At 47.9% G+C, this 25537-nt stretch overlaps 1 pseudogene; it reads right to left on the bottom strand.

The window, feature by feature from the left end:
- Nucleotides 1-1458: 1458 nt before the first annotated feature.
- LOC123082132 (disease resistance protein RGA5-like) lies at nucleotides 1459-19897 on the bottom strand (annotated as a pseudogene).
- Between the last annotated feature and the right edge of the window lie 5640 nt (nucleotides 19898-25537).

Genomic DNA, 25537 nt, shown 5'->3' on the forward strand with positions numbered 1-25537 from the left:
TAATTCTTTTTTATACAGGTCCGGGATACATGGTGAGAAAAGGAACTTTCAAGGATCGCATCTTCTACGGCAACCATGTATCACTAAACGAGGATCGGTGGGACTGTCTCAAATCCATAGTAACGAAGTGCCAACCTCCCATACCATACTATGTCAGCACCGTCACTCGCTCGGCAGTCATCAAAGGGAAGAGCAAGATGGTAAACACTTGGACTTTTTCTTTTTGCAAATCATACTTCACTAGTGAAAATGCCATCATGTAGAGACAGAGAGGAGGACGGGCGTGGTTGTGCAAATCATACTTACTCTTTGTGTGTGCAAATCATACTTATTTTTTTATGTAACATTATTTATTTCCCTGTGCAATCAGATCTTCTCAAAGGATTACAGTCAGGCCTACCTCAAAGATTATCTGCGAAAGCCCATGGTTGTGCGTGTCACCAACGAACATTTTGAAGGTAATAAAAAGGTCTTGTTCAAGATGGGCAAGAAGGACGGGCGTGCGATCATGACGAAGAACTGGGGAGAAGTCGTTGAGGGAGCCAGAATGAAAGAAGATCAAATGGCTATCTTCAGGTTCATGGAAAGGAGTGGAGGTGGGCTTAGGGTGAACATGGTTAGTGGCATGAGGATTCGTTGACCCATGGCAGTAGTTTGACGCTAGTTTTATTATCTGTATGTAGTAGCCAGTAACTGCAAGTTGGTACTATCATCTTTTGGGTCCTGTAAGTGCAACTTAGTAGTAATTGGTACTTGGTAGTAACTGGTACTTTGGTGGTATAACTTTTGGGTCCGACTGGGTATGAAGATCGTCCAGTAAGTGGAACTTGGCAGTAACTTGGTGGTACCCTATGTGGCGTAACGTACTTGCTATGCCAGTCTATATATATAACGCACCCTAGTACCCTCCTTGATATAATTACCTTTATGGACTGCAATTATATTTCCTTTTTTGCCACAGTGATGCTAGTATTTTTAGAATCAAATCTAACCGGGTTTCAAATGGATTGAACACTACTTTCATTTTTGAATGAGGTTTTTGTGTTGGCTAGTACGAGTTATTTTGTAAATGCGGTTTGTATGTGTGTCGCACAAAAAAATGCAATGCAATACAAAAACTTGCGGGTCAAAATGCAATGCCAAAAATGATGTTTCTGTTATTTTCGAAATGGCATGGCATGCTATTTTCAAAAACAAAGCAAACCAGCATGTTTTTTTATTTGAAAAATAGTATACTAAAAAACATGCCATCTTTTAAAAAGCGTAATTTAAAAAATGTTGTTTTCAAAATCAGCACGCTGCTTTCAAAACAGCATATTTCAAGAAGCACCACGACACCACCAAAGGCAACATAGTCAATCCGGGACTGTGAATCAGCCCAGAATATGTTCCTCAAATGGCCTTCTTTGTCTTTTTTGTATTTGAAAAAGAATTCTGGGTCTGCTTTTTTCTGTGCAATCATATAGGTGAGAAATATCTAGCGTCACTGCCTTCTATCTTGCGCTTCTTCTGGATTGAAACATGGTTGTATAGGTCTCGATCTATAAATCCAAGCTTGTCGGGACCTCCGGCATTCTTCTCCATTACATTCATAATCTGATGTGTTCGAAGTCCACCAACAGCATACTCGATGACATCGGCCTTTTGTGCGTCGGTCATTCTACGATGAGCCAATAAGTAGGGAGTCAGGTCAGCAGGGACAAACAGATGGTTATGCTTGTCCACAAAATTCTTGACGAACCAGAGGCCACTACTATCTTGTAGCTCAACCTGAAAAAGAGCGGGACACCCACACCGAGAAAGACCCCTCGGTGTTCTTTTTCTATTAGCTCTGTTAAAGTGCTTAAGGGCCCGCCATCCTTGTTTGCAGCACTTGTATGTCCTTCTGTATGCATTTTGTTTCGAACCCGGACCCCTGTATTTCAGATCATCCTTTCTAACACCAAACCCTTTTTTTCTCGCATACCCTACGTAGAACATGTAGGCTTCTTCCTCAGTCCTGAAAGTCTTCTTCACAATCTCTATGTATTCCATACACTCATTCAGATCTGAACCAGCCATGCCTTTAATATCAATTCCTTTACCTTGCATGTGTACATCATCTAGGTCTATGCCATCCTTGCCTGCATCCTCATTATCGTTATCATCCGTGCGCATACCATCCATTCCTTTGCCTTTGTTTCGTCTATCACCCATGCCCTTGTCATCCTTGCCTATATTCCCCAAGTTTTTTCCATCGTTGCTTTTATCATCCATGTCGTTAGGCTGCCAACGAAAACAGATAGTCAATGTTACGGATGGATAGCATAAATAATAATTATGCAATACTCTGCTTAAATAATTTATTTAATTTTTCTTATCGGATTCATGTACCAAACTCAATCCTTCAAAAGCTGTAAGTAAGTATAAAATATTCCCTGACTAAATCCAGAAATATTTAATTGATTGTACTTATTGTAAGTGATGATCTCCTAACTAAATCCAAAGTGCACAAATCTTTCAAGTCCCCTAATAGATCCACCCTGATAGATCAATTATCTGCAAACTCCATTCAAAATTGTGTCCTAACTGAATCCAAAATTATCACCTAACTAAATCCAAATTATCTCATCACTAAGTTGAAAATATCTCCAAACTCCATACAAAAATATTTATCTCCTAACTAAATCCAAAATAACTTTCTTTGAATCCAAATCTGCTGACAAATTCTCATGGCACACAACCCTAACTAAGTGCTTTAATATGTCCTAGCTAAATCCGACTTACACTTCCTTTGAAAAAAAATCTTGTCACAACTTTCTGAGACCATAAACCCTAACTAACTACATCAACATGTCCTAGCTAAATCCAACTTACACTCCCTTTCAATAGAAATCTCGTCACAACTTTCTGAAACCATAAACCCTAAACCTCACATGACATATCCTAAACCCTAATCAAATCCGACCCCTATTGGTACTATAAGCATAAGGGACCAGCAAAGATTTGAGATGGCTAGGCACTTACAGCGAAGATCCGGCGTGAAAAGGTTGATGCACGTCGATGAGGATGATGTGGCCTCTCGCGTCGGGGAAGGTGGCGTGCGCTCGGGGAAGGAGGGGAGGCTCGTCGGAAGATCTGGCGCCGCGACCCGAGCGGGGTGACTACCGATGGAGGGGGGAGGGGGAGTAGGAGCAGGAGGAAGGAGTGACACGGCGAGTGCGATCGGCGGCGATCGAGGGCGCCGGAGGCGATCGGCGGCGATCGAGGGCGCCGAGGTTAGGGCTCGAGAGGAGGAGAGAGAACGAACCGCTCGAACCAAATTTCAAAAGAGTACGCACGATGATTGGACCTCTATAATGAAGTGTTTTGTGTCTTCATTTTCTAGTCTTCGGTCTTCTTGTTCGTCTAGTCATCACTGTTCGCTGTCCCCCTTCAGTTTTGCACTGAATGTCTCAGTCCTCAGTCTTGGTTCAGTCTTCTCTTTCTTGTCAGTTTCTTTAGTATTTGTTTCTTATTTTTTTTACTATTTCTTACTAGCTCCTTGGTTTTTTTTCTTAGAGAAACGACGCAGCCAAGCCCGAGTAGGGCGCTAGCCTAGTCCGACTTTGAAGTAACAAAGCCATCAACCGGTCAGGGTACAACTGCAGAATACGAAAACGAACTATAACAAAGAAAGCAACAAGATACAGAGGCGCTGGAAAGCAACTCACAAGCCTCAAGCACTTCCCACAAGAAGGATATACAATGGAGCACTTAGCTGAAGGACTTGAGGTCCTCCACCGCGACTAAACATGGTTGGGAGCAATGCCGGCTTTGGCGAGGGAATGAAGCTGCACCTACATGGCCTGCCTCCACCAAAATCTAAGGGCCTCGGCATGACACGACCATCCAACCCTGTCTTCAAAGGAGGCCACAACCTCCTTGCCTGGATCGCAAGGCGCTGAACCGTCGAACAACAGGAGTTCCCATGAACATGTATGAAAGCCGCCAGGTAGTCCCAAGGAGCGGATCAAAGCACCCAAATGTGCCGACGAGGCTCAGCCAAAGCAGAGCAAGCCGCACAACCAATGGGCAAAACACGGCAGAGGAAAAGCTAAAGCTTGGACGAAGAAGAACACGCCAACGACTGCTGTCAACGCACGCTAACAGTGCCCGCCACCCATCCCTCAAGGCGGCCCTTTCAAGAAGATCACAGCGCCGAAAACGCCGCCGCCGTCGCCCACCGGAGTTAGCGTTTTCACCCGAGGGGCAGGTGGGTGGGTAGTGGAAGGGCAGACATTGACCGACGTCTCCATGAAGAAATCCGGCACCCGCAGGCATCGTCGTCGTCTCGGCCGGCCGGAGCCGACCAGGGGTTTCCCCCAGTATGGATCCCAACCACCAGAGACGCCCACAGGCCAGGGGCTGGCCAGCCACGCCAGTGCAGCCGGGATTCGTCGAGGGCGACGCACACTGAGCAGGGGGCGCCGCCAGCCGTCAAGGCAGCCATGGCCAGATCTGGCGCCGCCAGCCGCGAGGGCAACCACACGAGGTCCCATTCTACCGGAGTTCCGTCGGCCACCCAACCAGAACTCCGGCACCACGCCAACCCCGAAGCACACCGCGGGAGCAGAGGGGCCTCGCCAGGGGACCACCGTCCCAGATCCAGAGCCCTCCGATGCTGCCGGAGCAGCAAAGGCCCCGCCGCCGCAGTCCCAGCTTCTATTTCTCTGTCTGCTTCTATTTCTCTTTTCAGAGACTATGTTCTAAGTTTCTGTATTTACTATCTAAGCTAGAGAGTAATATTTTTCAGTCATGTTGAGATCAGTGATTTGTTTTGTGCTACACCAACTCCGTTTCTTCAGTATTAGTTTTCAGTCATGTTGAGAAATTCAGTGGTTTCAGTGTACTTCTGTTTTCGCATTCTTATGTCTGCTATCTATGAGGTTTTCCGTTAGAATAACCCTAATTTACAAGTCGCATTTACAAGTGACACAACTCCATGATGACAGAGAACACATAATTTGGTTTCTGTAATTGCGCCAACTTCCCCTTTATTTTGCTCTTTGCCACATGACTGGAACCAAAAGGCGTAGGACGATGTCTACATGATGTGCTATGTCCAATGGCTGAATCCACATGCCAACAACCTTCTACTCGAGAGAGAACTTGCTTCCCAGCCAGAAGCTCATGTGTCTCGTTCCGATGTTTTCACTCCAGACTCATGCAGTTCCATAAAATTCAGTTGAGATCACATCATCGTGTGCAGTTTCGGACTTGCTGTTGTCCAGCCACAACTGAATAACCAACCAGCCAACCTGTATGAAACAAGCAACAGCAGGGCCTGATGCATACATGACCAAACTCAGTCAGAACTCTTATCAATAATTCATGACACAGAACTAGATAATAAATATAGCCTAGATAATGCATGCACGCGTTGCAAATTAATGAGCACCTCTCAGCTTGTGCCAACCAGCACCTACACACAACAACAGCCCATCAAACCCATATATATCACAAAAACAAATATTTCCCAGATACATCGCTCGACTCGGTTCGTTTAAATCATAAGGCAAACAATAACAGAGTTCTGCCATGGCCAGAGATCAATAGAATTCAGGGATATTGCACACACACACACATACTGTATGTTCTACTGAAGCAAACCTAAAAATATGGGAGGCTGGCGAACATATTTAGGAAAGAAAATATCTCATACTGCATATAAGGCACCATGAATTCATCTGATCCACTCAACAAATTTGCTTCTGGAACCTGGCTTGTTTCTCTCGGAATATAGGCTGAATATGGCTGCAGATCAAATGCTGGTGTGGTGGCCGACCAGTTGAATTGCAGACTTGCAGCAAATGGCGGGACTGGATTGGACAGCTGTGAAGCTCTCACTTGACTTGGATCCACGTACGAACTGCTATTCAAGATGAATACAGGGTCAGCACTCAGCACAATGTATATGGAACGACATGTTCTTAATTATTTTTTCAGAACGAAGAACGTAGGACATATTATCTTCCCGATCATATGAATTACCAGGATAAGGCAGCCAGTTCCGTTTCTTCGTGCGAGCCTTTCATCAAAAATTCACCTACAAAAATTTTCCATCTCCTTTCTTTCCTTCAAGACAGCCTCTTTCCACTCCTTTTCATCCTTAAACATAAAATCTTCAGAGACTCTGTGGACAAAGATTTCACGGTTGGGGTGCAGGTTGATTGCTTTTTCAATGGAAGACTCCAGGGCCTCCACCCTGCCTAGGACTGCTCTGTAACAATCGATTTTGACCTCGAGCTGTGCAACGCCTGAAAGATGCTCCACACCCAAGTGTACTAAAAAGTCTGATGCCACAATCATGGGGTTCAAGTCAAGACAAAACCGTCGGAGTGCTGGCACAGCACCTGGAGCAAATGTTAGCCGTAGTCCATCTGTTTTTTTTTCTGAGATGCGCAGTCCACCGCTTGCTGTATGTTTAAATACAAAAGGAGTGGCTGGCCTATTATATAGGAAGTGGAACACCTTTAGCAGTTTGAATCCATTACTACCCACGGTCAGCTTTTCTTTGATGTCCTGTATAACGAGTAGCTGAAGATGGGCCATAGAAGGCATGCCCATGAGGACTTGGAGACCCTCATTATCAAACTCCCAGACCCTTATGCATAGTTTCACGAGATTCTTGAGGGAGGCCATTCCCCTGGGAACCATTCCAATATTTGACATAATTTTAAGAACTTGGAGGCACGGGTAGGTGCTGTATGGGTTACAGAACAGACGCTCGGCTATCTCTCCACCAATACGAAGATGGCGAAGGTTGCATTTGCCCGACTCATTTACTTCCTCCGCAAATCTCACTGGGTCGTCAGTTTTCCAGAAGCGTAACTCCTCCAAGGCCTGTAGACTCCGGAACCCACTTGCAGGTAATTGTGTTGCATTGCTGACAGATAGGCGCACCAATTTCCGCAACTGCGCCATGGTTGATGGCAGTCTTAGAAGTGAATAACAGTATCTCAAATCGAGAGTCTCTAAGTGCTGCAGCTTTCCAATTTCATCAGGAAGCTCAGTAATTTTCCCACTGCCAATTCTCAAATACCTCAGATGACGTGAGCTTCCTATATGTTTTACATGCTTGTTTTCCAACCAATAACATCTTGCAAGATCCAACACCCGCAAAGCATGGAAGTCCACAAGGACAATGTGGGGTATCTGCTCAAATTGCGGAAAGGTAGTCAGTGAGCGAACATATATCTTGGTTTCTGTAATCGCACAGACTGCGCCATTATGCTCTTTGCCACTAAATTGCATGGACAGACGTCGAATCTTGTTTGGAAATGAATTGTATGCACGCCCATTTAAAACAGTGGCAAAATTCTCTTCATCTGATAAAGATATGATAAGGTCAAGCACCATATCATGGACTCGACAATATTTCACAGTACCATCATCATAAATATCAATTGGCTGGATCAGATTTCTATTAACGAGTTCATTGATACAGTTCTCTGCTACCTCATCCAAACGTCCCCATTGCCTATCAAGGAATCCTTCAGCCATCCATTTTCATTTCAGTTCTTTACACTTGATCTTGTTTTTTTCGAAAATGGGGAAACCCCGGCCTCTGCATCAGTACGATGCATACGGCCCTCTTATTAACAAAATAAAGTAGTGCCAACATGGTTCCAAAGGTCCTCAAAAGTGAAAAAAAGCAGAACAAGCTCACACAGAGCCCGAAGAGGCTAGATACATCAACTAGCCACATCAAGATGCCACAACCGGCTGGGTAAACTAGGTAGGAATACTAAATGCCTATCATATTACATGACCGCCATCCAAACCGGTTGAAGATATCCCGAGCTACCATCTCCCAACGGATAGACCCAGTAACCAAATGCTCTCTGGCCTCCGTCTGGGTGAGTAGCGACCACGAACGGATCAGAGCCGTAGTCCGGAATAAAACCTGCAAAAAATGTATACATGATATTCTGTTAAAGACCAGATCGTTTCTGCAGTTCCAGATAGTCCACAGCAAAGCACAAACCCCAACCCGAATATGTCTCGCTAAGTTAGGCTCAATCCCATTAAGCCATGTCCCAAATAAAGCATTAACAGAATTCGGTGGTTTGATGTTGAAAGCAATGTGGACCGTCTGCCAGAGTACCTTGGCCAGCGGGCAATCAAAAAAGAGGTGTTTAATAGTCTCATCCCGATCGCAGAAACTACACCTAGTAGGTCCTGTCCAATTACGCTTCATCAAGTTATCCTTAGTTAAAATTACTTGTTTATGGACAAACCACATAAACACTTTTATTTTCAAAGGAACTTTGACATCCCAAACATGTTTGGACGTAGGAATGGAGCTCAAATTAATAACATCAATATACATTGATTTAACCGTGAATACTCCAGACTTAGTCAACTTCCAGCGCAATTCATCAGGTTGTTGAGAAAGCTGGATGTCCATCAGTTTCCTAACTCGATGGAGCCATTCTTCCCAACGATTGCCCGCTAGCACTCGTCTGAACTGAATATTAAGGGGGGTAGATTGGAAGACCGAAGCAACGACCACCTCCTTTCGTTGAACAATGCGATACAAAGAGGGATATTGGATGGCCAAGGGTGTGTCACCGAGCCAAGTATCCTCCATGAAACGTGTACTTGTGCCGTTTCCGACAACAAACTTTGTCCTATTAAAGAATGCCTGCTTGACCTTCATGAGACCCTTCCAGAAAGGCGAGTCAGTCGGCCTTACAGAGACCTGTGACAAAGTTTTTGACTCGAGGTACATGCCGCGAAGGATCTGTGCCCACACAGCATCAGTCTCCAACGAAAGCTTCCACAGCCACTTGCTAAGAAGGCATTTATTCTTAATTTCGAGATTCTCAATACCTAGACCCCCTTGGTCCTTCGGTCTACAAATGATGTCCCACTTAGCAAGCCTATATTTTCTTTTAAGCTCATCACCCTGCCAGAAGAACCGCGATCTATAGAAGTCCAGTCTCTTCCTAACACCAACTGGTACCTCAAAGAACGAAAGAAGAAACATCGGCAAACTCGTGAGTACCGAGTTAATTAGGATTAACCGGCCTCCATATGACATGAGCTTGCCCTTCCAGCAGCTCAGTTTCTTCTCAAATCGGTCCTCAATGCACTTCCATTCTCTGTTTGTTAGCCTACGATGGTGGATAGGAATCCCCAAGTATGAGAAAGGTAGCTCTCCCAACTCACATCCAAACAATTGCCTAGAAGCATCCTGTTCATCTTTGGCCCTACCAAAACAGAACAGCTCGCTCTTATTAAAGTTTATTTTTAACCCGGTCAATTGTTCAAATAGGCATAAAACCAGCTTCATATTTCTTGCCTTAACCAAGTCATGCTCCATAAAGATGATTGTATCATCAGCGTATTGTAGGATAGAGATACCTCCATCAACAAGATGAGGCACCAATCCACCTACTTGACCATTTTCCTTAGCCCTTCCTATCAGAACTGCCAACATATCTACCACAATGTTAAACAAGATAGGGGACATCGGGTCTCCTTGTCGTAGGCCTTTATGTGTCTGGAAGTAATGACCTATGTCATCATTAACTTTAATTCCCACACTACCTTTTTGCGTAAATGATTGTACCTGTTTGCGCCAGGCTTCATCAAACCCTTTCATATGCAAAGATTGTTGGAGAAATGGCCACTTTACCTTATCATACGCTTTCTCGAAATCCACTTTAAAAATCACTCCATCTAATTTTTTGGAGTGGATTTCATGGAGCGTTTCATGCAGGACTACCACCCCTTCTAGGATGTTTCTGTCTGGCATGAACGCGGTTTGGGACTGTTGCACCACAGAATGCGCAATCTGTGTGAGCCTGTTGGTCCCGACCTTGGTGAAGATTTTGAAACTAACATTAAGGAGACAGATCGGCCTGAATTGCTCAATTCTGACCGCATCCGTCTTCTTAGGCAGTAGTGTGATAGTCCCAAAATTCAAGTGGAATAATTGAAGCTGTCCAGAGAATAGATCATGAAACATAGGTAGTAAATCCCCCTTAATAATGTGCCAGCACTTCTTATAGAACTCGGCCGGGAAACCATCCGGTCCGGGAGCCTTATTATTTTTCATTTGTGCAATGCATCAAAAACCTCCTTCTCCGAGAACGGGGCAACCAGAAGCTCATTATCAGCAGCCGAAAGCTGAGGTACATCCTCAGTTCTGGACTCATCGAGGGACACCGTATTATCCTCCGGTGGACCAAATAACTGCTTATAATAGTCGGTGATGTATGTTTTTAGGTTATCCTGACCTAAAATCGTACCCTCGTCCTGCTCAAGCTGAAAGATTCGCTTCTTTCTGTGCTTGCCATTAGCAATTAAATGAAAGAACTGAGTATTCGCGTCCCCCTGGACCACTCTACGTACTTTAGCACGTAAAGCCCACTTCAGTTCTTCTTTGCGGAGTAGTTCTTTTAACCGCTTCTCCGCCTCATTTTTAACCTGAAGCTCCACGGGTAATAAAATATTGGACTCGGCTTTTATGTCCAGGTCATGTACAAGAGAAAGGAGTCTATCCTTTTCAATCTTATACACACCGCTAAGGTGCTTCGCCCAACCCCGCAAGAAGCTTCTCAAATTCCTAATCTTATTCTGCCATCTCTCAATGGGAGTTTTACCTCGAACATCTTTAACCCATTCCCTGGCTATCAAATCTAAGAACCCCTCATGTTCGAACCATGACGTCTCAAATGAGAAGGTGTTCTTGTTACCCACGTGGTTCAGCTCCCCTGAGTCCACGAACAATGGGGTATGATCAGATATTCCCCTCGAAAGAGCTTGCACCGTAACCAACGGGAATTTTTGTTCCCACTCCACGCTTGCAAGAACCCGATCAAGTTTTTCGTAGGTTGGGTTTGGCATAGCGTTGGCCCATGTAAACTTTCGGCCCGAGAGCTCTATCTCTCTCAGATCCAAGCTTTCAATAATGGTGTTGAACATGAAGGACCATCTGCCGTCAAAGTTATCATTGTTCTTCTCCTCTCGCCTCCGGATGATATTGAAATCACCTCCAACTAAAATCGGTAGTTGTTCTGACCCACAAATTCGAACGAGGTCTGCTGGAAACTCCGCTTTAAACTCGGGCTGCGCGGCACCATATACCGCCACCAAAGCCCAGTTAAAGCCATCCGTCTTAGACCTAACTCGAAACTTTACCGCGAAGTCACCCATCACTACACTACGGACTTCAAGTGAATCGCATCTCACACCTAGTAAGATACCCCCCGATCTTTCTCGCGGAGTAGGCAATGCCAATCGAAATCAATACCACCAACTAGTGAGGAGAGAAACCGCGGTGCAAAGTTATCTCTACCCGTTTCTGATAGAGCAACAAAATCTAGCTTCTGCTCTAGAGCTGTCTCAGCCAGGAATCTTCTTTTAGCCAAGTCCTTAAGACCTCTGCTATTCCAAAAAATTCCTCTCATAGTTCATCATGGAATTTTTTTGTGGTTCGAATCCTAGCACTCCTACGAACTGCGGAATCGGGATAAATCTTCCGTTTCCACTTACGCTTAGGTTTACTAAACTCAGTCACCCGTTCCTCATGACCGGGTTCACAAATATTGCTAGCGTCATTTTGTAGGGGCACATCATCTTCCTCAGCGTCCTGGTTAGCGGGTGCTAGATCCTCACACAGGCTATCAAGCACTCTAACTCCTAACGCATTTATCTCATCATCATTCATTGGTTTAACTGCTGCAAGATTATGAATAGTCTCTAAAGCACGTTCCGCCTCCAGGTCTAATATATCATTCACCGAATTGGTAATTTCACTATCCGTAGCACCTAGTGAAACTCCTAATTGGTTTGCATTATTTATAATGTCCCCATTAGAAAAATGCAATATGGAATTAGACAAGTTGACGGACATACCAGAAGAAAAAACAGCCTCCTGAAGCTTGGCCGCCCTCATAGCGCACCGCTGCTGCATATCGTCCACCTCCGGGACGTCGAGGATGCGGGCACTCATCCGTCTCCCCTCGGAGATAGGGTCTGGGATCCCACCAAACGCGATCACCTCCTCCCTAGTATAACCTGGCACCAAAACTCTGACAGGTGGTGCCGAAGTCACTAGAGAAGGCGTCTGCGGGCTCCCGATCCCCTTGGACGAGTGCCCCACACCGGGCAGTGGGGAGGAGTGTAAGACAGGGGCCTCCTGCCCACGGTCTCCTCCCGCCCCAACCGGCAGCTCAGACGGGAAAGCCATCGGTGAGGTGGTCCCCCTGACCACCGGAGTAGAGGGTGTAGACCGGGCCTCCTGCCCTGGCGTCCCCCCTCCCGCAGAAGCAGCCACAGTGGTTGCCACCACCGTCGCAGAAGTAGTCGAGGCCGCCTGCCTCGAGGTCCCTCGAGCCGCCGGAGCCGACCCCCTCGGGGCCGACGCCACCGATGACACCTGCATCGACCTCGGGACGGGGGGAGAGAGGACTCCATGTCCCGAACCCCCTCCCCCACACCCCATCTCCCCCGCGATCGCGGACACCGAAGTCGCGCCCGCGGGAGTCTGCAGTCCAAGAGAACCATCACCGTGCCTCCACGCCGCATCGCCTCCCAAAGAAACCGCCTGACGAGCAACAGACACACCAATCTCCCTCTCAAACTCCAGTGAAGGAAGCGTGCACTCGAGATCATCACCCGACTCCACCCTGTCACTCCAAAGCCTGGGAGGTGCCGAGGCTGGCTCGAAAGACCCAAAACGCAGAGTAGTCATGGGTACCGCCGGTGAGACTGTGGGCTCAGCCTCCGATCCATTCCTGGCCGACTGAGCGTGAGAACCGTTGGATCCCTCTCGCATGGTCTCATCTGACGGTGCCCCCTTAGTCCCCGCACCACCCTCTCGGTCGTGCATGTCAACATCATTGCCGTTAACCGCATCATCAAATAAGTCGGTGTCCTCGAACTCAATATCTAGCGGGAACACCTCACCCTTATAAGTCCAGTTGACCTTATCAGGCACATACTCAATATCCATAATGCTTACAAGAATTCGGGCAATCCCATTGGCACGAGTGAAAGCCATGTCTACTTTTTCTGTTTTTCCAACCAGGATGCCCAAACTGGCCACAACGCGAGCATCCTGCAGAGGCTTAGATGGAGCCCCCAAAAACCGCAGCCATACCTGTGTAAGCGGTTTTCCTTTAGGCTCAACCTGTTTCCACTCATTAAACTCCAGAATACACTTAGTACCGGGAACTTTACACAAGCCAAAACTTAACAATCTCTGCAAGTCATCGACAGATGGGAAATCAACCTTAAAAACTTTGTCCTCGATGAGCACCAACTCCCAAACAAAATCACCGGGATCTAACTCCTGCAACCTCCTCACAATCTGTGCCTCAGTCACCTCGCCCTGGGTCGCTCTCACAATCCCAGTAGTCGAACTCTGGTTATCCTCCGGGACCTCTCTCGCCTCCGGGGACTCAAAAAACATGAGCTCAGCACAGTAGACACCATAGATGTTCAGAGTCGGAGGTAAGTCACGCAAAATCGGGCACTCTCCCGACTCATGTGCAAGCTTGCCACATGACTCACACAGCTGGGCCACACACTCAGCAATGAAGTGGCCCTTGTCGCCACAACGATAGCAAATCATCCTCTCCTTCTTACGGGCATACTTGGACGCCCTCTCTGCATCAGACCTGCCGGCAGCCTCATCCACCGTTCCAGCCTCAGTAACCTCAACATTGGCCAACTCCTTCACCACCTCCATCCTCTGTGGAGGGAGCTCTGAGGAATGTTGAGTCTCCTCCGTAGCATCAGTAGGAACAGGAACCCTAGGTGGTGGTGGGCGGCGAAATCTCCCACGACCCCAGCTCCGACCACCACGGTTGCCACGATAACCTCCTCTCTGACGGTGATCCGGGCCGGAGGCCCCCTCAACGAAACCGCCGGCCACACTTGATCTTGTAGTCCTCTGGATATATACACAAGTACAACAAGCAAGTCTTCAAATGATGTGGAAGATCCCAGTAACTAAGTAATAGTATATCTTTCATCACTTTTACATTACCATCATATCAAGTGAAGGACCAGTACCAATGGAATCATGCAGTCTCTCCCATTTATCCTTCTTATGTGCCTTATTAGCAAGCAAACTTGCAAATGTAATAATAGCCAATGGCAGGCCGCCACATTTTCTTAAGATACCAGTAGAAAATTCTTCTAGTTCAGAAGGGCAGGGATCATCCGAGGAGAAAATTCTCTTAAAGAACAATTTTTGAGAAGCATCATCATCTAGAGGCGCCATTTGATAGGGTTGGCCGCCAGAGTTGGAACAACACCCATTAGCTACACGGGTAATGTGTGTAGTAGCAATTATTCTGCTGCCATTATTGTTCTCAGGAAATGCCGACTTGATCAATTTCCAATCTTGTTCTTTCCAAACGTCATCAATAACAATGAAGTACTTGCATGCAAGATCCCATATTGTTAAGCATTGTCATCATTGTGATGAATTTCACTAGCACTTAATTTGATATATGCAAATAGATACATAAATGTTTCCTATTTACATGTTGGTAAAATTTTCTTGCATCAATGAAACAATTAGAAGTACTAACTTATTACGTCCCAATTGTTATGACCGGCATATTAGGGCCTTAGCCCAGTTAGTTGTGGCCCAGTCTATCTTATCATTATTAGGGCCTTAGCCCAATTATCTTAGTATGAGGATTATATAAACTCGTGTAAGGATCCGTTTTGGAATTAAGCAAAAAGAAATCATATTTGCTCGGCTTCCTTAGGGAGCCAGGAGACCTAACCCTGGCCTCCTCCTTCCTTGCGCCATCTCCGTCTTAGCCGTCGCCTCCTCGCGCACGACGGCGCCCAGCCGCCGACGGTTGCGAGTTCGTCCACGACCACCTCCCTCCTTCCCCTACAACCTCCGGCCTAGACCCGGTAGAACTCTAGTTTCTGCCAGTTTGCTATCAGCTAGCTTCGGTTCGATCATGTCTTCCCCGCCGCCCAACCCGTCTTTCCCGCCGTCGGTCACCTCGTCGCCTCTGGCGACCACCATGACCGTCGCCCCGCTCTTGCCCGCGCTGGGCTCCTCCATCCTCACCCGGGAGGAGGTGTCCGGGGTGCTGCGGGACCTTACCCTGGTGGTCCAAGAGATCCGCCTGTTCTTGGCCGGGTCCTACAGGCCGCACCCGGCTGCGCTGCCCATTCCCGCCATCGGGCCGCCGTGGCTGTTGTGGCAGCCGCCGCACCCGGTGGCCTCCGCCACGCTCGCCGGGCCGCTGCAGCAGCCGCTACAGCTGCCATCCATCGCCACCACCGCCCACCCTGGCTGCAGTGGCAGCCGACGCTCCTGGCGGCCTCCACCGTGCCCGGCGCCCTGCCGCAACAGCCGCTGCCGCTGCCTAGTGCAACACCACTACAGCTGCAGCAGCCACCGCCGGTCAGATCCGTCCCCGCATCGATCACGCGGCGGGAGTCCCGATCCACCAGGTCCGGTTCCCGCCCTTGTCGTCCCTGCTACTGGCTTGGTTGACCGAGTCGTCGTCTCATCCGGTCTACACGATGGCCTCGGGACTGCCGCACGTCCTGTCACAGCAGGCGCAGTACGGCGGGTCCTCTAGCTCCACGGGCCCCTACGTTGGCCTCGACGCACCGCCGTTCCACGGGGGGCCCCCTATGATCACCGACCTGGCGCCGCTGCTCCGCACCGCCGAGCCGTACCCCCATGGAGGTCATACCCAGATGGCGCCACGCTTCGCTAAGCTCGCCTTCGCCACCTACGACGGCACCGAGGACCCCCTCAACTGGCTTAATTAGTGTGACCAGTTCTTCCGGGGGTAACACATGCTCGCGTCGGACCGCACCTGGCTCGCTCCATATCACCTCCGAGGCGCCGCACAGACTTGGTATAACGCTCTCGAGCAGGACGAGGGCGGCATGCCTCCATGGGAGCGTTTTCGCGAGCTCTACCTCCTTCATTTCGGGCCGCCGATACGTGGGAGCCGGCTGGTGGAGTTGGGCCGTCTCCCCTTAACCTCTACGGTGCAGGACTTCACCGACCGCTTTCAGGCCCTGGCGTGGCACGCGCCCGGCATGATGGCTCGCCAGCAGGCCGAGCTCTTCGTCGACGGTCTACCGGATCATATTCGCATGGACGTGGAGCTGCAGGGACCCCAGGAGCTCCAGAAGGCCATGTACTATGCCCACGCGTTCGAGTGCCACGCGGTAGCCATCCAGCAGGCGTCACCGTCCCGGGCCACTGGGCCGCCACCCTGGCCGGACGTTCCCGCGCAGGATTGGCCTATTCAGGCTTCCGCGGCACCCCTCTTCGTGACCGCGGCGCGCCCGTTCCGCCGGCTCACCTCGGCCGAGCAACTCGAGCGTTGCCGCCAAGGTTGTGCTTCAATTGCGACAAGCCCTACGTGCCCGGCCACGTCTGTCCACGACTCTTCTACCTGGAGGCTGCGGACTACATTGAGGAGGATGCCGCCGCCGCCGGGCTCGGCGACCTGCCCGCCCCAGCTGTCGCGTAGGTGTTTGGCGACGGTTGATCACCTCGAGGAGTTCCGCAAGCGCTTCCCCGGCTTCCAGCTCGAGGACGAGCTGTTTGTGCAGGCGGGTAGAAATGTTATGACCGGCATATTAGGGGATTAGCCCAGTTAGTTGTGGCCCAGTCTATGTTATCATTATTAGGGGCGTAGCCCAATTATCTTAATAGGAGGATTATATAAACTCATGTAAGGATCCATTTTGGAATTAAGCAAAATGCAATCATATTTGCTCGGCTTTCTTAGGGAGCCGGGAGACCTAACCCTAGCCGCCTCCTCCCCTGCGCCATCTCCCTCTCAGCCGCCGCCTCCTCGCGCACGACGGCGCCCAGCCGCCGGCGGCTGCGAGTTCGTTCACGACCAGCTCCCTCCTTCCCCTACAACCTTCGGCCTAGACCGTATAGAACCCTAGTTTCTACCACTAGGGTAAGTGAAAACAAAAGTATATGAAGCGCATAGAGGGACTATATGATATATCATTCATAGAAGAAAGAAATAAGTCTATTTTACCCCATTAAACAAGTGTCAAGTTTGAGTTTCAATCTCATTTTTTTTAGAAAAGGAGGATGACCCCCGGCCTCTGCATCTAGGCGATGCATACAGCCACTTTATTAATTATTCTCACAAGACCTTACAAAGTCATACAACAGTAAGACTAAAGCCGACGTCTAAGCAACAAACTGTCGCTACACCTATTCAGTTGATGAAGGGGCGCATATAGACTGGGTCTAATACCAAAACAGACATCACAGCCAAGCCTAACATCTAAGACCTGAGACCCCAACCTAGCCACTTGCGGGGTCTGGGGCACACACTGGTCCGGCGTGCTCTCAGAAGCCGCCGCTATCAACTGCCACCGCTCCATCTTCAGAACTGTACTGATGCATCAACCTTGCTCGGTCCAGCTATCGTCGACGCCACCACGGCGCCCAACGGCTCCTCCTCCCTGCGCGCAAACAGCTGAACATGTCGTGGTCACCACTGATACACCTCAGTGCCATGCTGCCAAGTACCACCAGCCGACACAGCTTGAAGCCTTTGGAGGATCTGTCGTGCGCAGCACCTCGGCCAAGCATGACCAAGCGTAGCACCTATCGGCCAGGCATGACTTGACATCTCCATCGAAGCTCCGTGCAAGACGAAGCCGCTCCACCTCCTGCCTCTGACTTCCAGCGCTGCTCCACAAAACGATGCTCCCAAGAGAGAAATGACACCGCAGTGCCTTCATCAAGGTAACGACGTGGAACACCGCCATCACCCGCCGTCGGCTCGGTTTTCACCGGCAACTACGTCTTCCTGACTCGCAGCTGGTGCCAGATGACGGATCCCGAGATCCGAACACCCAGCCTCAGGCCGACCAGCTCTCACGGAAAAGATGACCACCACCGCCAGCTGCACCGGTCAGAACAGATCCGATCGAAGGTGCCGCCGACGAAACCACCAGGCCCTCCACGCCGCCGTCGCAGATCTGAAGGCAGCATGCATGCCACCGCAGTCAAGCCGGCGAGTTTCAATCTGGAACCTAATAATACTACCACTAAAAACACGAACATCAGCTATTGACAACCATAATGATTCACGTCATGTCATGGCTTCATGCAGTCTAATTTTTTTGTGGGAGCCATATTTTGTCCATGTTTCCTTTATTCTCCGTCCTGTGTGTACATGGAGCCCTGCCGCCTTGCTCACTCATGCCTTGTCGCACAAGCAGCCATCCAGACCAGACAAAACTGCCACGATTTGAATCTGATGTTGAGGTTTGAATTCAAATCGATTTATTTCATCTGTAGAATCAATAAACCTTTGTCCAAAGAAAGGAGTGACGTTCATAAAACGGTTGTAGTTTGGGTCGGGGTATAATGAAGTACTATTTCGGCAGTCGGGCGGGACTACGTCATTGTAGGGTATAGTCTGAAATTATAGCTTAAACTCAGGCAATCTATCACCAATCGAGCTATTAATTAGTACTAACATTTTCGATTGAGAAAGAGTATGACCCAAAAAGGAAGGTCAAACTGATCATGTATTGGTGAAGTTTGTAGCAACACTATACCCCCCCCCCCCCCCCCCCCCCCCCCACACACACACACACACTAATTTAATTACAATTGGCTGAACTGAAGTGAACCTTTTTTTTATGTGTGCCAGATTGAAAGTACTTACTGAATGAGTGTTTGTCAACAACGGGGTAGGCTAGTTTGAGGTAGAAAAACAAACTAAATGTTCAAGGAACTAAACATACTCAAGACGGCTAGAGATGACCATTTGATCTAGCCTGGTTCAAACAAGCTAACTTTAAATAATAATTATTATTTCTGTCGTCCAAATGTATGAACCAATTAATGCTAGGCGCTTGTATACAGAGGGGGAATAAAACAACACAAATCATCTATAATCCGTACCTCTTTCCTGTCAAGATCTGTTTGATTTCACGAATTAGTTGTTCCTTTTTCCAACTCTGAGATTCTTTGAACGCATCTTTATCGATCTGAGACAAGATATCTTTCAAGAGATTCACCAGATCAAGTATGCGTGACACTGACACACAAGCTTGGCATTGGAAGTCCCCTCCTGGTCCAATCTTGCGATAGACCTGCATGGCCAGGGTTGTCTTTCCCAACCCTCCTGATCCGACAATCGGCACCACTTTCAACTCCTTACTCTCATCCATCAGCAAGGCAATGACATGCTTCATTGGGCCGTCCATTGCCACCAAGCCCTTGACCTCCTCGTAGATCGCAGTTATCCGCGGGTCTATCTCCACCGGCCTCGTTGCACTGTAGTAACTCTCATCAAGCTTGTACCTAGTATCAATTTTTTTGACAAAAAAACACTTTATTAATATCACGTTGCATCGAGAAGAAAATACAGCTTCAAGAGTAGGAAGCTTGTACCTATCACGGCGCTCACTTTCCTCCATGACGCGAGCTTTGAGCTCTTTGATTTGAGTAGCGATGTCATGGCGTGCCCACAGAGTCTTGAGCCGGCGCGCCATCCTCTTCATAAACTTTGGTTTGGCATCACCGCTTCCAAGCCGGTCCATGAAGCGGTCGATGCAGTCTTCTATGTCGTAGCTAAGATCGCGCACTTTATCTCTCCAGCCCTTTGCCAGGCCATCGAGTTTCTCCTCCATGCCCGCCAGCCTCTCCAGCAAGACTCGCATGCTGCTGAGCTCGCGCTCAAGGAACTGGATCTCCTTGCGGACCCTCTTGAGCAGATTGTACTCGTCGCTGAGCAAGGCGGTGAGCTTGCCGAGGAGGGAGTTCATTGCCCCGGTCCCAATGCTCACTCCCGCCATAACCTTTGATGAATGAAGGAAGGTGGACAAGTTCAGTAGGAAGAGAAGAAGCTGCTGAACAAGCTAGCTAGTGCTATGGGTGGCCTTGTTTGGTGGAGAAGCAATGGCGCTGGGCACTAAGCTAAGAAGGCTCAGATGCGACCTTGGGAGGGGAGAAAATTAGTCTCAGATGCGGCTTAGTGTACCGTGTTTGTGTCGGGGTTTATAACTATTAACTAACCTAGGGAGTATTAAAGCACTGCAAGCAAGCATGGGGCGGTGCATTAGTTTACTTCCACTGCCGGTCTGCCACGCAGCTGTCTATTGATCATTCGACTGTTCAACAATCAACACACGGTGTTACCGTTGGATGGACTGGAGAACTCATCGTTAGCTCCCGTAGAGAATCGATCTGTTTGCTTGCGCTGCTGCTGTGAAACACAGCGTGCAATGTGCCTTGCATCAACACTTGCCTGGCAACAACAGGTGCTCTTATTAGTTTTCACACATTTCTTAACTGGTGATTAATTAATTTAAGAGCCCCGCTTCAGTACCCACACAAAAAAGGTACTACTAGTACTCCCTTCATCTCAACTTATAAGTCTTGACGTGTATCTAGGTCGTCAATTTGACTTATATAAAATAAATTATTTAACATTAAAATTATATCATTAGAAAATAGAATATCTAAAGTTTCTAATGATATATTTTTTGAAATATGTACCTCATATTAAGTTGGTCAAATTGATGACCTAGGTACACGCACTAGTAGAAAAAGGGCCATTCGACCCGGTTCGTGAGGGCCATTTGTCCCGGTTCCCGAACCGGGACTAAAGGGTCGTAACTAAAGCCCTATACCTTTAGTCCCGGTTTGATCGGGAACCGGGACAGATGGTGCTCCACGTGGCCGGAGCGGCTTGCCTAGGTAGGGGGACCTTTTGTCCTGGTTGGTGCCACCAATCGGGACCAAAAAGCTTCCACGCGTCAGCAGTTCAGGGGCTGGGTTTTTTTTCTAAAGGGGGGGGGGGGGTTTGGGGTTTTGTAGGGTTAATTTAGGGGTTTCATATATTGCGTTAGCTCGCTAATAGAGATGAGTGTCCTCTCTTATCTCCGTGCTTGGTCGATGCTACATATAGAGAGGACTCGACACACTAGCTAGCTAGTAAGCAAATGAAGAAAACCATTGAGTACAGAAGATCGTCATGAACATATACACAGAGAGAAGTGATCGACCTCTCCTTCTCCGATAGATTGGTCGAACAACAAGTTTTCGTATATCTATGTGACGTTACTGGCTAGGTGGTTGGGCAAAGCAAGATTGTTGGGTACAGAAACAAAAGGCAACATAGGCGGTGGCATGAACGGACACTCGGGTCATCGTCGTCAGCCACTCTCCGAGCGCTGCTAAAGACAAAGGTGCATCCATCGACCTACAGAGGTTGCCTTGATCCTCGATGAGGCCTCGCTGACCTCCACCGGGCTAGAAGGCGCAGTGTTGGGGCTATGATGGACGCGACGTGGTCGGTGCCACTCTCCAGTGGTGGAGCTTGGTTTGGTGGCAAGGATATTCGAGCTGACTCCAGCGGGTGGGCACAGTGGTGACGAGGTGGAGTGGCAGGGAGGAGGTGAGTTTGGGTAGGGGAGTGACGGCGGGAGCGGCGTGCTTGTAAGTTGAAGGGTCACCTGACAAGGGGCCCCAACTGTATTGGATATACTAGGGGGTTAAGAGAGCAAAAAAATGGTCCGGGAGTGATGTGAACCATCCACTTTTTCTAATACACAAAAAAGTGTATTGTTCATTTTTTACAAAAATTTTCAAAAATTTCCACGCACTTCCATTTTTTTCTCAAGAAAATTTGAAAGCGTTTAGCTAGCATTAGTCCATCGTGGGCATTTCATATGTTCAAAAGACCAAAATATGCGAAAATGGAGCATAATTCAAGAACTAAGGTCTCAGACATTGCAACATTCTCACAAATAGCTTAGGTCTCACAAATAAATCTCACACATAGCTTTGGGCACAGTACGGAATAAAAGGCTCACGCATGGAGCTCACACATCATCCTCATATCCGACCAGGCTATGAAATGATACGTACTTCCTCTTGGCCCGTGTCCTTAAGGCATTGCTTCCTCAAGCTACACCACTATCGAAAGAGACACTACTGAGCTTATCAGACCGTGAGGTATCAACAGCTGCATGATAAAGAAAATTGTTAAACTATAAAGTAACTGTCAAATAGCATTCATCCTCAAATCCGAGCAGGCTATGGAATTTTGCGTACTTCTTGCCGTGTGTCCTGAAGGCATTGCTTCCTCAAGCTACACCACTACCGGGAGAGACACTATTAAGCTTATAAGACCGTGAGTTATCAACAGCTGCATATAGAGAAAATTGTTAAACTACAAAGTAATAATAACTATCAAATTGATGTAGATTGACTGAAACTGGAAGTATGAAGTTGAAACACCAAATGTGAAGAACAAAGTACACTGAAGCATAGGCAACAAGACAACCATGCATGCAATGAAAGAGTCCGTCACGAACTTGCCTCGATACTGGAGGTTGTCTGAAAAAGCACCCTTCACACACAAAGTTGTCAAACCTGTATATGAACCCACACTCAGAATATTGTACAAGATACCACATGGATATTGAACATATAAACCCTCCTAGACTCGTAGTCACGACCGCGCCCTCCACGTCGCCCCATATAATCGCTATGCCACCGCTTGTAAATTCTGCACCCCGCCGAGGGCATTTTAGTCTTTTCAGCGGGCCAAGGGCATTTTAGTCTTTTCAGCGGGCCAAAAAGGCAGGCAGCGCGGGCAGGGAGACCGCAGACTGCGTCTTCCCCACGAACCCTAGCCGCGTCCTCGCCTCCTCCTCCATCCGCGCGCCGCCTCCTCGCCAAAATGATGGGTGTGCAGGAGCATGGGAGGGTGAGAAGAACAGAGGTGGAGGCAGGACCGCGATGCCGGAGCTCTAGGCGTCGCTCGCGTTGTCGTGGAGTGGAGAAGTGTCGCCGGCCATGACTGATGGTTGTTGCTCACCGGCCGTCGTCCCCTGTACCCAATCCAGGTTGCACGTCCTCACACCGCCCACCCCCCTACCTCTTGATCCCCCCAGTTCTCTGGTAATCTGATTTCGATTTCTTTATTTTTGTAAACATGATGTGCACATCTGAGAAAGAAGAGGAGAGGAAGAATCCTGAGGAAGAGTTTGATGAAAGGGTACTCTCTCTCACAAAGTCAAGTTTTTTCTGCATTCTGATATTTGTTTGTTCGGAAAGATGTAGTAGCACCCGGGGGTCCCGGCACCCCATTATCCTATCCGTTGAATCACATCGAGATTCATGCAGGCCTTGACGAGTTACAAACAACAGGATGCTTAGTGAGGCCATTTGACTCATCTGACAAGCGATATGTACTAGGCCTTAGGTCTAATTAGCAGGTAGTAGGTCTGACGAGCCTGTTTCCGACAGGAGTGACAGGCTGGGTCACGTTCTACACAGTCAAAGCGGCGCCTGCCATAACCGGAACCGTTTGCTTCGGAGACAGTAATTTGCAGAGACATTTGCAGCTCATCTCCACTACTCTAAATTGGAATCCTCTTGATAAAGGTGGGACTCAGCGCATTGAAAACAGCATCTCGTCTCCACTCCTCTGCTCGGCAGTCATATCAGAGACATGAACAGTATCCGCGAACATTGGCCCTGTTTGGATCTATAGGTTAGAGTTAGTTTGGGTTAGTTTGGCCTCAACTAACCCAAAAAGATCCAAACAGGGAGGGTTAGTTTGGGTTAGATGCATCTAATCCATCCAAAAAACTAACCCATCCAAGGGGTGCTTATTTGGGTTAGTTCTTTTTGGAACCACTAAAAAACACATTTTTCTCTCGCTCTTCCCGCAGCAGCCCCGCCTATCCTCCCGTTCCAACCCCTCGTCTCCGCGCGACCCGTCTGCCCGCCAGTATGCAATCGCGGTTCCTTGCGCGGCCTGTCCCCGCCGGCATCGGCCAGCACGGTTCATTGCGCAGGGATGGCGGATTCGGCCGGCGGGCTGCGCGAGAGGCTAGCGCGGCTCCTTGTCGGGCGCGTCCCAGTCTGCCTCGGACAGCGCAGCTCTCGGCCAGCTCTCGGCCAAATGATTGAGAAAGAGCATTTATTGTCAATCTAACCCTGCCATCCAAACACCTTTTTGGTTTGAGTTAGTTCAGGGTTAGTTCAGGATTAGAAACTAACTCTAACCTCTAACTAAGTTAGAGTATCCAAACAGGGCCATTTCCTCTCGCTCTATAAAAACCACTCTGGGTCAAGAGATTGGAACAGTATCCCCTGTGCATGTGCTGCACGCTGGAGAGAGACAGAGATTGGAACAGTGATGTGATGTGCTGCGTTGGTTACCTTTTGATTTTTTAATTCACAGGCTGGACAACGACCAGGCTATGAAGATGGGAATCTGCACTGTTCATATAGGCCTGCTAATGCAAAACCATTGCATGGCATGGCACAGTTCTCTCAGACTTGTGATCCATGCGAGCAGCTCCTGATTGCCGGGTGCCCCGGCCCCCGGGTGTTGAAAAGCCGGTCTCTTGTTTGTTTTAGCCATGTTTAGATTAGTTTCTATGTATGCCAACTATTTTGTTTGCTTATATTCCAGCGACCTATGTTCCATACTGAATGCATATTTGTGCAGTGGTTCTTAGTTATATTCTGATAAAGAGAGAAAAAATTGGGGATAGAGGTATAAGGCCTTAGATTCTTTGCCTCCAACAGAAGAAATGATTCATGTGTGCCTCCCTTTTTGTTATATCTTACATACTTTTTTACCTGGGCAGATATCACATAGTCATGGTTGGCAGCTAATATCCAAAATTTTAGTGTTGTTAGTACACTGAGGTTTATCTTATTTTGTAAAGGTTTTGTCTATCAAGAACTACATATGCTCGACATGGTGTCGTGGTATCTATAGTTGTTGTGGAGCCTGCTGGTATTCTCACCTTCCACTGCCTCTTTCCCCTCTCTGTATGAACCCTTTCCTCATTTGTTTTTGTTCGTGATATACTTTGCTTGTTTTGGCACCTTTTAATTGATGCATTATTCTGTCTATTTTTTTTGTACTCAGGTGCCTATGCGAGCTACATTGGAAGAATCCATGTATTTAGTTGTGGCATGTTTGGCAGCTACAGCAGCTTGATAATTAATTAGTTCTCATCCAAGGTGATTTACTTCTCCCCTTTCTTTTCCAAGAGGCAAATAATTGGCTGCTAATTAGCAGCTTGGTTATTTTCTATCTCAAGTGTGATTGTCGTCTTTGCCCTGCTGCTTAGTTCTGCTCCCTGCTGTGACTATATTTTGCGAGGCACTAATAAGCAACAATTGCACAAGGTCTATGCCAGAACTATCTTAGATTAGGCACTAATTTCTTTTGTACTTGTCTAGCATTTGAAGAGTCCATATGTGAGTGGATCTCCTTTTGCTTTGTCATGCTACTGAATGTCTGAACCCATTTTTTGGGAATAATAATATATATGACAAGAAACCATTTATTCTCTCTCTGTCAATATTGATATGAGCTGTGCATATTTTTGGTTGTCAGTGATATATGATTTGTAATTTCTAATTGATCCGTTCAATTATTTGAGATATCATCAGTACAAAGCATATGTTCTAAACAATGTAGTTTCAAAATACAAAAAAAATCTCAGAGGAAGGCTTTGTTAAGCAAATACATTT

This window comes from Triticum aestivum, chromosome 1B, assembly GCF_018294505.1.
Source record: "Triticum aestivum cultivar Chinese Spring chromosome 1B, IWGSC CS RefSeq v2.1, whole genome shotgun sequence".
NCBI lineage: Eukaryota > Viridiplantae > Streptophyta > Magnoliopsida > Poales > Poaceae > Triticum > Triticum aestivum.